Source organism: Pongo pygmaeus, chromosome 8 (genome assembly GCF_028885625.2).
Source record: "Pongo pygmaeus isolate AG05252 chromosome 8, NHGRI_mPonPyg2-v2.0_pri, whole genome shotgun sequence".
NCBI classification, from domain to species: Eukaryota; Metazoa; Chordata; class Mammalia; order Primates; family Hominidae; genus Pongo; species Pongo pygmaeus.
In genome coordinates, this window is record NC_072381.2 from 52,319,055 (window position 1) to 52,333,756 (window position 14,702).

Here is a 14,702-nt window from a genome sequence, read left to right on the forward strand (position 1 = left end):
CAAGCACCTGTGCCATACCAAGGGCCTGGCCATCTGCTTGAAATGTAAAATAGAAAACACCCACCCCCCACCCCACAGAGAGAGAGAGAGACCCTGTCCAGAGCCACCCACCCAGTGCCTGTCCCCAGACCAAGGCCCAGTCCCCTTCACCTGCCTCCATCATAAGCATCACCAGCCTGTCTGACAAACTGCTCAGCAAAGTTATTGACATTGGCCTGGCCGCCTGGGGATGCAAGGCCCTGAACATTGTAGAGAATGAGATGCCAGGCGTGATGCAAATGTGGGAGCTGTACTCAGCCTCCAAGCCACTAGAGGGCACCCACATTGCCAGCTGCCTGCACATGACCATGGAGACGGCCATCCACATTGGGACCCTCATCACTCTGGGTGCCCCAGCAGCAACATCTTCCTTACCCTGGACCATGTGTTGGCTGCCATTGCCAAGGCTGGCATTCCAGTATACACCTGGAAGGACAAAAGAATGCAGAGTACCCATGGTGCATCGAGCAGTCACTGTAATTCAGGGATGGGCTCTCAACATTATTCTGGAGGATGCGGGTGACCTCGCCAACCTCTTCCACACCAAGTACTCACAGCTCTTGCTGGGCATCTGAGGCCCCTCTGAGGAGACCATGACGGGTCCACAACCCACACAGGATGACGGTCAATGGGAACCTGAAGGTGCCTGCCATCAATGTCAATGACTCCATCACCAAGAGCGAGTTCGACAAGCTCTCTGGCTGCTGGGAGTCCCTCATAGATGCATCAAGCAGGCCACAGAGGTGATGATTGCTGGCAAGGTAGTGGTGGTAGCAGGCCATGGCAACGTGGGCAAAGGCTGTGCCCAGGCCCTGTGGGGTTTCGGGGCCCACGTCATCATCACCAAGATTGACCCCATCAATGCACTGCAGGCTACCATGGAGGGCTATGAGGTGACCACCATGGACGAAGCCTGTCAGGAGGGCAACATTTTTATCACCACCACAGGCTGTGTCAACATCATCCTTGGTCGGCACTTTGAACAGATGAAGGATGAAGCCATTGTATGTAACACTGGACACTTTGAGGTGGAGGTCAATGTCAAGCGGCTCAGTGAGAACACTTGGAGAAGATGGCCATCAAGCCCCAGGTGGCAGGGTACTGGCTGAAGAATGGGCGCCACACCATCCTGCTGGCTGAGGGTCAGCTGGTCAGCCTGGGTTGTGCCATGGGCCACCCTGGCTTTGTGACGAGTAACTCCTTCATCAACCAGGTGACGGCACAGATTGAGCTGTGAACCCATCCAGAGAAGTACCCCACTGGGGTTCACGTCCTGCCCAAGAAGCTGGATGAGGCAGTGGCTGAAGCCCACCTGGGCAAGCTGAACGTGAAATTGACCAAGCTGACTGAGAAGCAGGCCCAGTACCTGGGGCATCTCCCCTCATGGCCCCTTCAAGCCTGATCACTACCGCTACTGAGAGCCAGGCCTGCATTTCACCTTCCAGCTGCTGTTCTTGCCCAAGCCCTGCCTCTCCTTCTTAAGAGCAAATGGCACCAACTTTGTGATTGGTTTTTCAGCATCCCTCATGGACTCCCCAGGGCTGGTCACTCAGTTTTTGGCTTCTGTTGCACCCCTCATACTATTCCAAGTGTGTCAGAGGAACTGAGAGTCCCCTCCTCAAGCCCTGGTCACGGTGGAGGTATGAGGGAGACAGCCACGGGAACTGTGAGCTCAGTGGTCTTGGAACTGCTCACTAAGTCAGTCCTTCCTTAACCTGGATGTCAGCAGTGGAGTCACAAAGCCCAAGTACTTTACCATCTAGGCCTTCACCTGGCCTGTGGACTTATACCCTGTGCTTGGTTTACAGGTTCAGTCGCTCCTCAGCCCATGACAGATGAGAAGGAGCTGTACTGAAGGACAAGGAGGAACTGCTTCAATTTTCCTGAGAGCTTGGCTTAGTGCTGGACCTTCTCTTAAACCTCGTAACAATGAGATTGGTACTTTCAGTCCGTGTTTCACAGGGATTAGAATACACTCTTAAGGGACAACTGAGAAAGAACAGAGAAGTGACAGCCAGAGGTTGAAAGGGGCCAGAAAAGCATAAAAGCAGACACAGATCGGCCACCACTTTGTAACAAGAGGGTTCCTATCACAACCCTGGGTCAAAAAGAGAATAATTTGGCTTATAATGTTTATAATGTTAAAAGAAAGCAGGAAGGTAGGTAAATAAAAATCTCAATGCCATTAAAAAAAGAAAGAAAGAAAGAAAAAAGAAACAGAGAGGGAGAACACAAAACAGAATGAATGTTTCAATAGATATCTGACCAGGTATGCAAATTACCCAGCCCAGCACAGGCAGAAGCACTAGGCAGTGCTTGAGACATGGAGTTCCCTTCTGTCACTCTGTCTCCCTCTACATGCTGAGCCTACTCAGGGAATCCTGATGAGACATGGAGTTCCCTTCTGCCATGCTGTCTCCCTCTACATTCTGAGCCTACTCAGGGAATCCTGGTGAGACATGGAGTTCCCTTCTGCCACGCTGTCTCCCTCTACATGCTGAGCCTACTCAGGGAATCCTGGTGAGACATGGAGTTCCCTTCTGCCACGCTGTCTCCCTCTACATGCTGAGCCTACTCAGGGAATCCTGGTGAGACATGGAGTTCCCTTCTGTCACTCTGTCTCCCTCTACATGCTGAGCCTACTCAGGGAATCCTGGTGAGACATGGAGTTCCCTTCTGCCATGCTGTCTCCCTCTACATTCTGAGCCTACTCAGGGAATTCTGGTGAGACATGGAGTTCCCTTCTGCCACGCTGTCTCCCTCTACATTCTGAGCCTACTCAGGGAATTCTGGTGTTCACAGAAGGGGTCAGGGGAACTGCATGAAGACCACAGCTTTGTGTAGGCACACAAGCTTCTACACAGGCGTGTGGATGTGTGGTTGTATACGTGTGCATGCAGAGGAGTCCTGCAGCCACGCCTGGTGGGAGTCTCGGGGAGGCTCCTGGCTTCAAAGAGCCCAAGCCATTAGCCCAGGCTTGGAGACTTGAGCTGAGAGATTGGAGGGAGGGGCTGAGCGGCAAGCTGCGGAATAGCCCAGGTCAGCCAGGAGGACAGTCCACCCAACCATCAGTGGTGAGGGAGCCTCGCCCCAGCCCAGAGCTCAGTCCACTGGCCAGCCAGGTGGCGGGGTTCCTTCAGGCTCCAGTGATGACCTGGCAGGAAGCTGGGGACATGCTCTAGGCTGTGAGCCTCTGTGAGAGGCAGGTGGATACTTCCCCCATATCCCCACTCCTGGTTGCAGATTCTGCACTTGTGGACAGGAACTGAGTGCCCACTACACCTCTGCAGACAGCTGCTCTGCCTTGACTCCTGCTTCCTCCACTTAAAAGTTGTGGGATGTTAAGCAAGTTGCTATAAATTCTCAGACCTGCACTTTCCTAATCTATCAAATGTGAATAAAGCAAGCCAAGCTCACAAAATATTAGTGAGTCTGAAACAATTCACCCGCGGTGATCAGCAGCACATACCCAAGGAGGATAAAACAAAGTTGACAAAACTCCCCAGTGTTCTGATGTGACGTCCCCACCTCCTAGGACCAAGCGTTTAGCACAGAGTAGAGGCTTAGGATGTATCAAGGCCCCATAGAGCTCTGGGAGTTCTGGCTCTGCCCACTTTAATGACAAATGATCAGAGTGCTGCACTAAGGCAGCTTCACCATTAAGCAGCCATCTGGGAGGGCCTGGTGGTTCAGCTCCCAACTGCTGAAGAGAGCAACCTGGGGAAGTGCACGGGGCTCTGGACTAAAGTCAGAAGACTCAGCTGTTAAAGCCCAGCCCAGCCCTCCTACGCTTTCCTACACTTCGACCCACCTGATGCCTCCTCTCACGGAGGCTCGGAGGCTCGAGCCCCTGGTGGTAGGTGTGGGGTAGGGGATCTAAGGGCTCACCTAGTCGCTAGGCTGTCCCTGTCCCAGTCTACCTCCATGCCTCTTTGCTGGGGCTTGTGGGCCGATGGTTGAAGTTTCAGGACCCCAGGAAAAGTGCCATAAAGAACACATTCCTGCAAATGGATAGCCATGTCTTTTCCCATTGATTGGAGATGTTCGCTATAGCACATCCTATGTGGGTCTGGTTCCTGCCGTTATTCTCTCCCTCACCATGGTGCTCCCCAGAGGACTCCCTAGCAAAATAAACCTTCTGCATGTACATTTTCCTCTCCAGTCTGTTTCTAAGCCTCTGTAAGAGATTCAGCTAATACTAGTGTGCAGACCAGGTGTGCACATCTGCCTCCAAAAGTCCCACCAGGGTCTTGCCATCAAGGGAGCCTTCTCTAGTAGGTTAGGAAAACCAGTAGGAGAGCTAAAGCTCCAGGGTCCTTGCCCTCAGTGATTGGTGCCCTAGCAGGGACTGGGCACTGTCCACAAATCTACCCCCAACTCCTTCTTGGATGCACAGCTACTAAATTGTAGCCTCTGCTGCAGCTCAGCGGGCTGTGTCTGAGCTCATGGCAGTGGCAGGTGCACATGCTTGTCACCCAGCCTAGCCTTGCTCCTTCTGTCTGGCTGACTAGAAGCTGATCTCAGAAGAATGCTCTTGCCTGGCAGAGCTTCCCCTGCATATTGAGGTCCCTGAATGACCAATGGAGGCCTGCAGTGCCCCGGGGGCTTGGACCCTCTCTGTGCCATCCCAGGGGTGAGAAGTGCCCTGGTTTCTTGTGAGCTTCCATGTGGGGCTACTTGTAACCTCACCTGCTCTGGCTCATTCCAGCTCTACAGGGGTGCTATACATGACATCCATTGGACTCTCAGAAATGTGTGTTCTTATAGTTCTGGTCTAAAATAAGGAATAAAAATTGCTCACCGTGTTCTCTTTTGTACACTTTGGTTTTGGGCAGCTCTGATGTGAGACTTGTTTTCTAAAAGTATCCTGCTCCTCCGGAGGAGGGGGCAGTGGAATAATGACAGCCCAGGCTAGAAGCAGCTAGTTCGTGTCTCTCAGGCATCAAAATAGTGAGTAAATACTTACACTTCAAACAGATCCTCTAGGAGAGCATGCTGAAATTCACCAGAGACGTGATGAGAATCAGACAGCAGAGGAGAGGGAAGCCTGCCAAGCTGGGACCCCCAAGGAGCCAAAAGGGGCTCCCTAACACAGGGAAGAGGTGAGCGAGTGAGAGAACCCTGAAATTTCACAACTCCGCCATGGACCTTTGCAATCCTAGTCACAGGGAGCCCCCTCATTGCCCCCGGGCCTCCAGACGAACACAGGGAGCCTGCTGGAGACTGTGTAGAGGCACTGCTCAAGCCTACATGGATCCCACAGGCTTTTCATCCCTGATCTCCATGGTGTAGCTGCTGCTGCCTGCCACGGAGGGGAACTGGGCACTTTCGTGTGCCCCAAAGACAAATACTGCAGCTGTGGTAAGGAGGAGTGGGTAGACGATGCTCTGCATGGCTTCCCTCTGCTGCTCCTCTCTGCTAAATGGGACTTGCCTGCTTTGGTGACAGGCTGCCAGTGCCACTGCCCACCCCTGCCTGAGCATGACAGCTGCAGCTCAGTGTTCCTCTGAGAACCCAACCCCCAGAGGCTGCCCATTAGCCCATTCCACCACAGGCTTGTCTCTGCTGCCCCAGGCCAGGGAGGGAGCAGGAACCTTCCTGAGCTCCTAACAGCAAAATGCAGCTTTGGGAGAGAAATGTGAGTGGGCCATGAGCCCAACAACTGTCATTGCTCATCGCCCCAGCTGAAGCGACCTGCCCTCCTGGGTGAAAGGTGCACAGCACAGCCACCCTGCTATGCCTGAACATTGCAGCTGTGGCCTGGAGCCCTTCAGAATGCCCAGCCCCCACAGTCCTGTGATCTGTTCTCAGGCTCCAGGGGACCAGCCCAACCCTCCCTATCACAGCCAGCACCTGAACTCTGGGCTGACTGGATCCTGGTCCAGCCACATCAGGACTCCTACATGCCATCTAGAGGGTCACTGAGACGTGTGGGAGTTGGGGAATTACCTAGCCCAGTCCAACATCGCTGGCACCTGACTACTCCCTGGGCCTGAGTTTGGACCCACCCAAGCAGCCAACACTAGCCATGATGACTCCCACCCACATAGCTGACAGGCAGAGCCATTCTCCCTCTCTCCATGAGGCAGCGGCATTACCACATGGAGAATATTATCACATTGACAAGCCATACAACTGCCTGCATTGGGCTGAGTGAAGAAGTTCCACCCTGAAGCCACTCCTGCGGAGAGGCACACAGGACAGGTATTTTTCATGTCTCTGAGCCACACTGTGGCCTGGAGATAGACCACGGTGTGCATCTGAACTGAGACACCAGCCCCAGAACAGGGGTGTGATAGGGAAGCCGATTGCATTCCTGCCTATCTAGGACATGAAGCCAGTGCAGCCCCTTCATCCCACCACAGAGACCTCTGTGCATTACATCAGGAGCTCCCCCAGCTCCCCCCATCAGGGCTGGTGCCTGTGCTTATCATTGGGCGTGTTTGTGGGAAAGCCAGGGGGTCCAGCTCTGCCCCGCTGCATCCTCCCTTTCACTCCCCCCATGCATTCTGAACAGGAAGCTCAGGGCACCTGGCATTCCGCTGTCCAGCCTGTCACCTGAAACTATAGAGAGCACCTCAGTGAACAAAGATCAAGTACAAACCTATGGGCTTATGCCACAGCAAGCTCTTATTTGTAAGTGCCACCTACTGGCCTACGGGTTGAACTGCACCTCCCAATAAAAGTGCACAGGGCTGCAGGAGAAAAGACAAAACCCCTACCAACATACTCTACAGTGACACCCTCAAGGGGAGGGGGGATAACAGAGAAAATATCCCACATAAATGAAAATAAATTAAAAAATCAGAAGTGTCAGCTCCTCCAGATAAGAAGGAACCAGTGTAAAAATTCTGGCACCATGAAAGATCTGAATGTTGTGACAACATCAAATAATCACACTAGCTCTCTAGCAATAAGCTCCAACCAAAATGAAAACTCAAATATTACAGATAAATAATTAAAATTATGGATTGCAGGGAAGGTCAACGAAAGCAAAGAGAAAGTTGAAAACTAACACAAAGAAACCATGAAAACAAACCAGGAAACTAAGGAAGACATAAATACCTTTAAAAAAAACCCAACAGAACTTCTGGAAATAAAAAATACACTTAGAGAATTTCAAAATACAGTTAAAAGCTTTAATAATCCAAGTAGAAGAAAAAATTTTCAGATCTTGAAGACTGGTCTTTTGAATTAACACACTCAGACAAAAATAAAGAAAAAGCTTTTTTTTTTTAAATATAGGATTATGCAAAATCACCAAATCTAAAACTTATAGACATTCTTGAGAGAGAAGAAAGAGTAAGCAAACTGGAAAACATCTAGGGGAATAATTCAGGGAAATTTCCTTAATCTTGCTAGAGAGGTAGACTTCAAGATATAAGAAACTCAGAATACACCTACAAGATATTATAGAAGAAGAACATCATAAAGACATATAGTTATCAGACTATCCAAGGTCTGCAATAAGAAAAAAATCTTAAATGCAGCTAGAGAAAATGATCAAATTACCTGTGAAAGAAAACCCATTAGACTAACAGCAGACTTCTCAGCAGAAACCCTACAAGCTGGAAGAGATTGGGGGCCTATTTTTAGCCTCCTCAAGGGAAAAATGCCAGCCAAGAATTTCATATATCACCAAACTAAGCTTCACAAAAGTAGGAGAAATAGTGTTTCCCAGACAAACAAGTGCTAAGCGAATTTGTCACCACTAGATTGGTCCTACAAGAAATGCTCAAAGGAATTCAAAACATGGAAATTAAAGGGCACTATTCACCATCATGGAAGGATACATAAGTACAAAGCTCACAGATCCTATAAAGCAATTACAAATTTGAAACTCCAAAACAACTAGCTGACAACATTATAATGTGAACAACACCTCACATATCAATATTAAGCTTGAATGTAAATGGCCTAAATCAGGGGTCCCCAATCCCCAGGCCATAGACTGATACCAGTCCTTGGCCTGTTAGGAACCCGGCCACACAGCAGGAGTTGAGCTGTGGGCAAGTGAGCATTATTGCCTGAGCTCTGCCTTTGATCAGATCAATGGCAACATCAGATTATCATAGGAGCGTGAACTCTATTGTGAACTGCACATGCAAGGGATCTAGGTTACATGCTCCTTAGAGAATCTAATGCCTGATGATCTGAGGTCAATCAGTTTCATCCTGAAACAATTCCCTGCCACCATCTGTGAAAAAATTGTCTTCCATGAAACTGGTCCCTGATGCCAAAAAGGTTGAGGGCTGCTGGCCTTAATGATCAGCTTAAAAGATCATAGAGGCAAATTGGATATAAACCAAGACCCAACCATCAGCTGCATATAAGAGACCAATCTACTGGCTAAAGACAATTTCAGACTCAAAGTAAAATGGTGAAAAAGATATACTGTGCAAATGGAAAACAAAAGTAAGCAGCAGTAGCCATTCTCATATTAGATAACACAGACTTTAAACCAACAACATTAAAAAAGACAAAAATACCATTATGTAATGATAAAGCATTCAATACAACAAGAAGATTTTACTAAATATATATGCACCCAACAATGGAGCATTCAGATTCATAAAACAAATAGTACTAGACCTAAGAAAAGAGATTGATAGCAATATAATGATAGTGGGGGACTTCAATATCCCAATAACATCACTAGACAGACCATCAAGGTAGAAAATAACAAAGAAACTCTGGACTTAAACCGGGCTACAGACCAAATGGACCTAAAACCATTTATAGAGCATTCTACCAACAACCACAGAATATACATTCTTTTCACCTGCACATGAAACATTCTCCAAAATTGACCATAACCTTGGCCATAATGCAAGGCTCAATAAAATAAAATAAAAACTGAAATAATATCAAGTGTCTTCTCAAACCACCGTGAAATGAAATTAGGAATCAATACCAAGAGGAACACTCAAAACTGCACAAGCACATGGAAACTAAACAACTTCCTCCTGAATGACTCTTGGGTAAACAATGAAATTAAGGCAGAAATAAAAAAATTCTTTGAAATGAATGAAAACAGAGTCATAAAATACCAAGACATCTGGGAAAGAGCAAAAGCAGTACTAAGAGGAAAGCTTATAGCACTAAATGCCTACATCAAAAAGACAGAAAGGTCTCAAATTAACAACCTAACATCACAGTTGAAGGAACTAGAAAAAACAGAACAAACCAAACTCAAAGCTAGGAGAAGAAAGGAAATAACAAGGAGCAGAACTAAATGGGATTGAGACCATAAAAAGATACAAAGGATCAATAAAACAAAAAGTTGGTTCATTGAGGGGATAAACAAAATTGACAGACTGCTAGCTAGATTAACCAAGAAAAACGAGAGAAGATTCAAATAAACACAATCAGAAATGTCAAAGGTGACATTATAAATGATGCTACAGAAATACTAAAGATCATTAGAGACTACTATGAACACCTCTATGCACACAAACTAGAAAACCCAGAGGAAATTGATAAATTCCTGGAAACACAAAGTCTCCCAAGATTGAACCAGGAAGAAATAGAAATCCTGAACAGACCAATAATGGGTAAGAAAATTGAATTAGTAATAAGAAACTTTCCAAAAAAAACACACACAAAAATTTCCCAGGACCAGATAAATTCACAGCTTCATACATCTACCACATGTACAAAGAAGAGCTAGTATCAATCTTACTGAAACTATTCCAAAATATTGATGAGGATCCAGTATCATCCTGATACCAAAAGCAGGCAAGGACACAACAAAAAATAAAACTGCAGGTCAATATCCTTTATGAACGTACACGCAAAAATCATCAAAAAAATACTAGTAAAACAAATCCAGCAGTGCATCAAAAAGATAATTCATCACAGTCAAGTGGGCTTTATTCCAGGGATGCAAAGATGGTTAAAGACAGCAAATTAATAAACATGATTCACCACATAAACAGAACTAAGACAAAAATAATATGATCATCTCAATAGATGCAGAAGAAGCATTCAATAAAATTCAACACCCTTTCATGATAAAAACCCTCAATAAACTAGACATCAAAAGAACATACCTCAAAATAATAAGAGCCATATAAGACAAACCCATAGCCAACATTATACTGAATGGGGAAAAGTTAAAAGCATTCTCCTTAAGATCTGAAACAAGACAAGAATGCCCATTCTCGCCACTCCTATTTGACATGGTACTGGAAGTCTTGGCTGGACCAATCAGGCAAGAGAAAGAAATAGAAGGTATCCAAATTGGAAAAGAGGAAGTCAAATTATCTGTTTATGATGACATGATTGTATACCTAGAAAACCCTAAAGACTCTTCCAATAGACTCCTAGACTTGATAAACAACTTTGGTAAAGTTTCATGAGATAAAAATCAATGTACAAAGATCAGTAGCATTTGAATACACCAATAACATGGAAGCTGAGAACCAAATCAAGAACTCAATCTCATTTACAATAGCCACCTAAAAAAAATTACCTAGGAATACATTTAACCAAGGACTTGAAAGATCCCTACAAGGGTATCTATGAAACACTGATGAAAGAAACCATAGATGATGCAAATGGAAAAACATCTCACACTCATGGATTGGAATAATCGATATTGTTAAAATGACCATATCCCTAAAGCAATCTACAGATATGACACAATTCCTGTCAAATTTTCAACATCATTATTCACAGAACTAGAAAAAAATTCTAAAGTTTATATGAAACAAAATAAAGCCTAACTAGCCAAAGTAATTGTAAGAAAAAAAAAAAATCCAGAGGCATCATATTGCCTACTTCAAACTATACTGCAAGGCTATGGTAACTAAAACAGCATGGTACTAGTATAAAAAATGGACATGTAGATCAATGGAACAGAATAGAGAGCCCCAAAATTAAAGCTACATACCTACAATTAATAGATGTTTGACAAAGTCAACAAAAATAAACAGTGGGGAGAGGACAGACACCCAATTCAATAAGTGGTGGTGGAAAAATTGGCTAGCCACATGCAGAAGAATGAAACTGGACTCCCATCTCATTATAAACAAAAATTAATTCAAGATGGATTAAAGACCCAAACAAGACCTGAAACTGTAAAAATCCCAGAAAAAAAACCTAGGAAAAATGTGGATATCAGCCTAGGCAAATAATTTATGACAAAGACCCCAAAAGCAAATGCAACAAAAACAAAAATAGGCAAGTGGAACTTAATTAAACTGGAAAGCTTCTGCACAGCAAAATAAATGATCAACAGAGTAAACAGACAATTTACAGAATGGGAGAAAATATTTACAAATTATGCTTCCAACAAAGAACTGATATCTAGAATATATAAGGAAATCAACAACTAAACAGAAAAAAAGCAACCTTATTAAAAATTGAGCAAAGGATATGAACAGACATTTCTCAAAAGAAGAAATACAAACAGCAAGCACATGAAACAATTCTCAACACTGCTAATTATCAGATAAATGCAAATTGGCACCACACTGAAATATCATTTTACACCAGTCAGAATGGCTATTTTTAAAAAGTCAAAAAACAACAGATGTTGTTGTGGATATAGACAAAAGGAAACGTTCATATACTGATGGTGGAAATGTAAATTGGTTCAACACCTATGAAAATCAGAATGGAGATTTCTCAAAGAACTAAAAATAGAACTACCATATGACTCAGTAGTCCAACTACTGGGTATCTATCCAAAGGAAAAGAAATCCTTATATAAAAAAGACACCTCTACTAGTATGTTTATCTCAGCAATATTCACAATAGCAAAGTCATGGAACCAATGGTTGACCAGATAAATAAAATGTAGTATAAATACACTACGAAATACTATGCATCCATAAAAAATGAAATCATGTTCTTTGCAGCAACGTGATGGAGGTGGAGGCCATTATCTTAAGTGAACTAACTCAGAAACAGAAATCAAACACCACACGTTCTCACTTACCAGCAGGGACTAAACAATGGGTACACATGGACATATGGATGGAAATAAGAGATGCTAGGGACTCCAAAACAGGAGAGGGTGGGAGGGGGATGAAGGCTGAAAGACTACCTATTGGAAACAATGTTCAGTATCCAAGTGATGGGTACACTAGAAGCCCAATCTCTACCAGTACACAATATACCCATGTAACGATCATGCACATGTACCCCCTGAATCTAAAATGTAAAAAGGCAGCCCACCTGCAACTCAGCCCACCTGCATGATCAAGGCCTGTGTCCCTTTTCTCCCTTCACTAGGATGATGCCAAACCTCGGGGATCAACTCAGCTGGAGAGGAGGAGGCAGAGCAGGAGTGGCCCATGGAAGCATGGCTGGCAAAGTTCCCTCTGCCTGCCCCTGCTATCACTGTTCAACACAGACAGCCTGGGAGGGTGTCTGTGGGTGGCCAGGGTGGAGGGGTCCTCCCCTCTGATGTCTTCTGAGCTCACCTTCTTAATCTATGACTTCCTCCCTTGAGGGATGAGGAAGGATGACAGGCCCTAGCTTGAGTTCATATTGGCTAAACTCCAAAGGCTCTCAGTCCCCCTTAACAAACAAGTATGTTGATTTCCCCAGGATCACATAAAGCTCTTCATGAAATTGCACATACATTTCTTCCTATGGGGTCTTAGAGTTGCAGGGATGGGAAGCAACATCATGTTTCCACATGGGTAACACAGAAGAAATAAAGTCTCTCTACACTTTCATGTTATTTCAACTCCCTTTCTGCCTAATGAAAGCTTTCCCACACTTTTCCTGGTGTCATGAATACAGTGAACATTTTCTCCCTTAGTCTTGAGAGATACACAGTCCCACGCACCTTGTAAAGTTGCCTTGGCTGCTCTGGGCATATTTGTATGTGGCTGTAGGCATTAGGCAGCTGGGCCAGACAGTCTAGAGCCAGAGGGTGCACTGTCTGGCTGGCTGTCCCTTCCCATACCTGCGGGCATGCATCCTACCTCTCTGGACCCTGTCTCATTGTGCTGCACACAGGCCATGCACCTGCTCACCAGGCACCAGGTGCCCTTGTCATAAATATCTCCACCTGTCTAGCAATGAGGTGGGAATGCTCAATTCTTTGTGCAAATCTGTACTTACAGGACCAGAGGTGTTTTGTTTTGTGAAACAAGAACTCTCTAAAAAACAAAGCGAGACAAAAAATTGATGAAGCCAGGCCTCCCATTCCAGGAAGAACGTTGAGAAGTGAAGTGTGGAGGCGCAGCATGTTCTTGAGTACCCACAGTTGCTCAGGGAATGAGCCTCCAAATGGGGAAAAACCAAATGACTGGGCCCTGTCCACCCCCAGGGGCACTAGCGCCTTCTTCCATTTCCTCAACATTGACTTGGCTTATTTCTCTGGATGCCTTGTGCAAGGCGTTGTGTGCCTGGAAAAGCCTCTCATAACCAGCTTGGGAGACAGATGTGCAGACACAGAGGGGAGAGGCTGGGGAAGGGTGGGAGAGGCTTGCTTCCCATCATGGCAGCTGGCAGGACCCAGATGCAGAGTCCAGGCTGCAGCAGGACAGGAGGGTGCAAGACGGAGAAGGGGGACAAGAAAGAGTAACTCCTCAGGATGATGGCACTGAAGGTCAAAGTCATGTGACCTAGAGAAAGCCCCCAAAGCCCTATACACAGAGGCAAGCCATTGCGTTGAAACCTTGAAACAAACAAACAATGTGGGAGGGGGGACAGTATGGTTATCACTGTCAAATTAGTCAATACTGTTTAAAATCCAAAGCTGGTATATTTTTAACTTGTGCTTGTCTTTCAGAATTTCTATGGAAAAGCATCAATATTGCATTCCAGTAGATGGGGGAGGTGGAGAGCAGTTTATTTACTCTCAAAGATGGATTAGGGATGACTGGACAACCTCAGCCATAGCTCCCCGCTCCTGACGTGCTCAGGAGCCCCATGTGGGGTGCCCATGGCCTGTGTGGGTGGCACCTTGGGCAGTCATGCAGCCACCACGTGCACACGGTGGGCGCTGGGACGCTGCCTGTTGACACTCTTCTCTGTTGGGACTGTGGCTTCTTCTATGGGGACAAATGATTAAGGAGGGAAGTTTATCTTTTCTCGTGAAATGAGGAGGATTCCCTGAAATTTGCCTGGTCTTGGGGACGGTGTGGGGTATCTGGGAAGATAATTAGCATTTCCAGAAAGGGCCTCACTGTGCCTTCTGGGACACATTCAGAATTTGAGTAGCCAAAAAATGGAAACCAGGGACAAGAAGATGAAGAGTACAGGAAGTGAGATATGCAAGTATTTTTCCTTTCAAAAAGCTAGGGAGGGGCCGGGTGCTGTGGCTCATCTCATGCCTGTAATCCCAGCACTTTGGGAGGCCGAGGTGGGTGGATCACCTGAGGTCAGGAGTTTGAGACCAGACTGATCAACATGGTGAAACCCCATTTCTACTAAAAATACAAAAATTAGCCAGGCGTGGTGGCAGGTTCGTGTAATCCCAACTACTCGGGAGGCTGAGGCAGGAGAATTGCTTGAACCCAGGACGTGGAGGTTGCAGTGAGTTGAGATCACACCATTGCACTCAGCCTGGGCCTGGGCGACAGAGCGAGACTCTCTCAAACAACAACAACAACAACAACAACAACAACAAAAAGCTAGGCAGGGAGACACAGTATTGAATTCATATTTCAAACACTTTTTGGGCTTTTAAATGGAGAATT

General features: G+C 46.0%; 1 pseudogene; it reads left to right on the top strand.

Moving 5' to 3' along the window:
* The first annotated feature begins 245 nt into the window (after positions 1–245).
* On the top strand, positions 246–1,457 carry LOC129006382 (adenosylhomocysteinase-like; annotated as a pseudogene).
* The last annotated feature ends 13,245 nt before the right edge of the window (positions 1,458–14,702 follow it).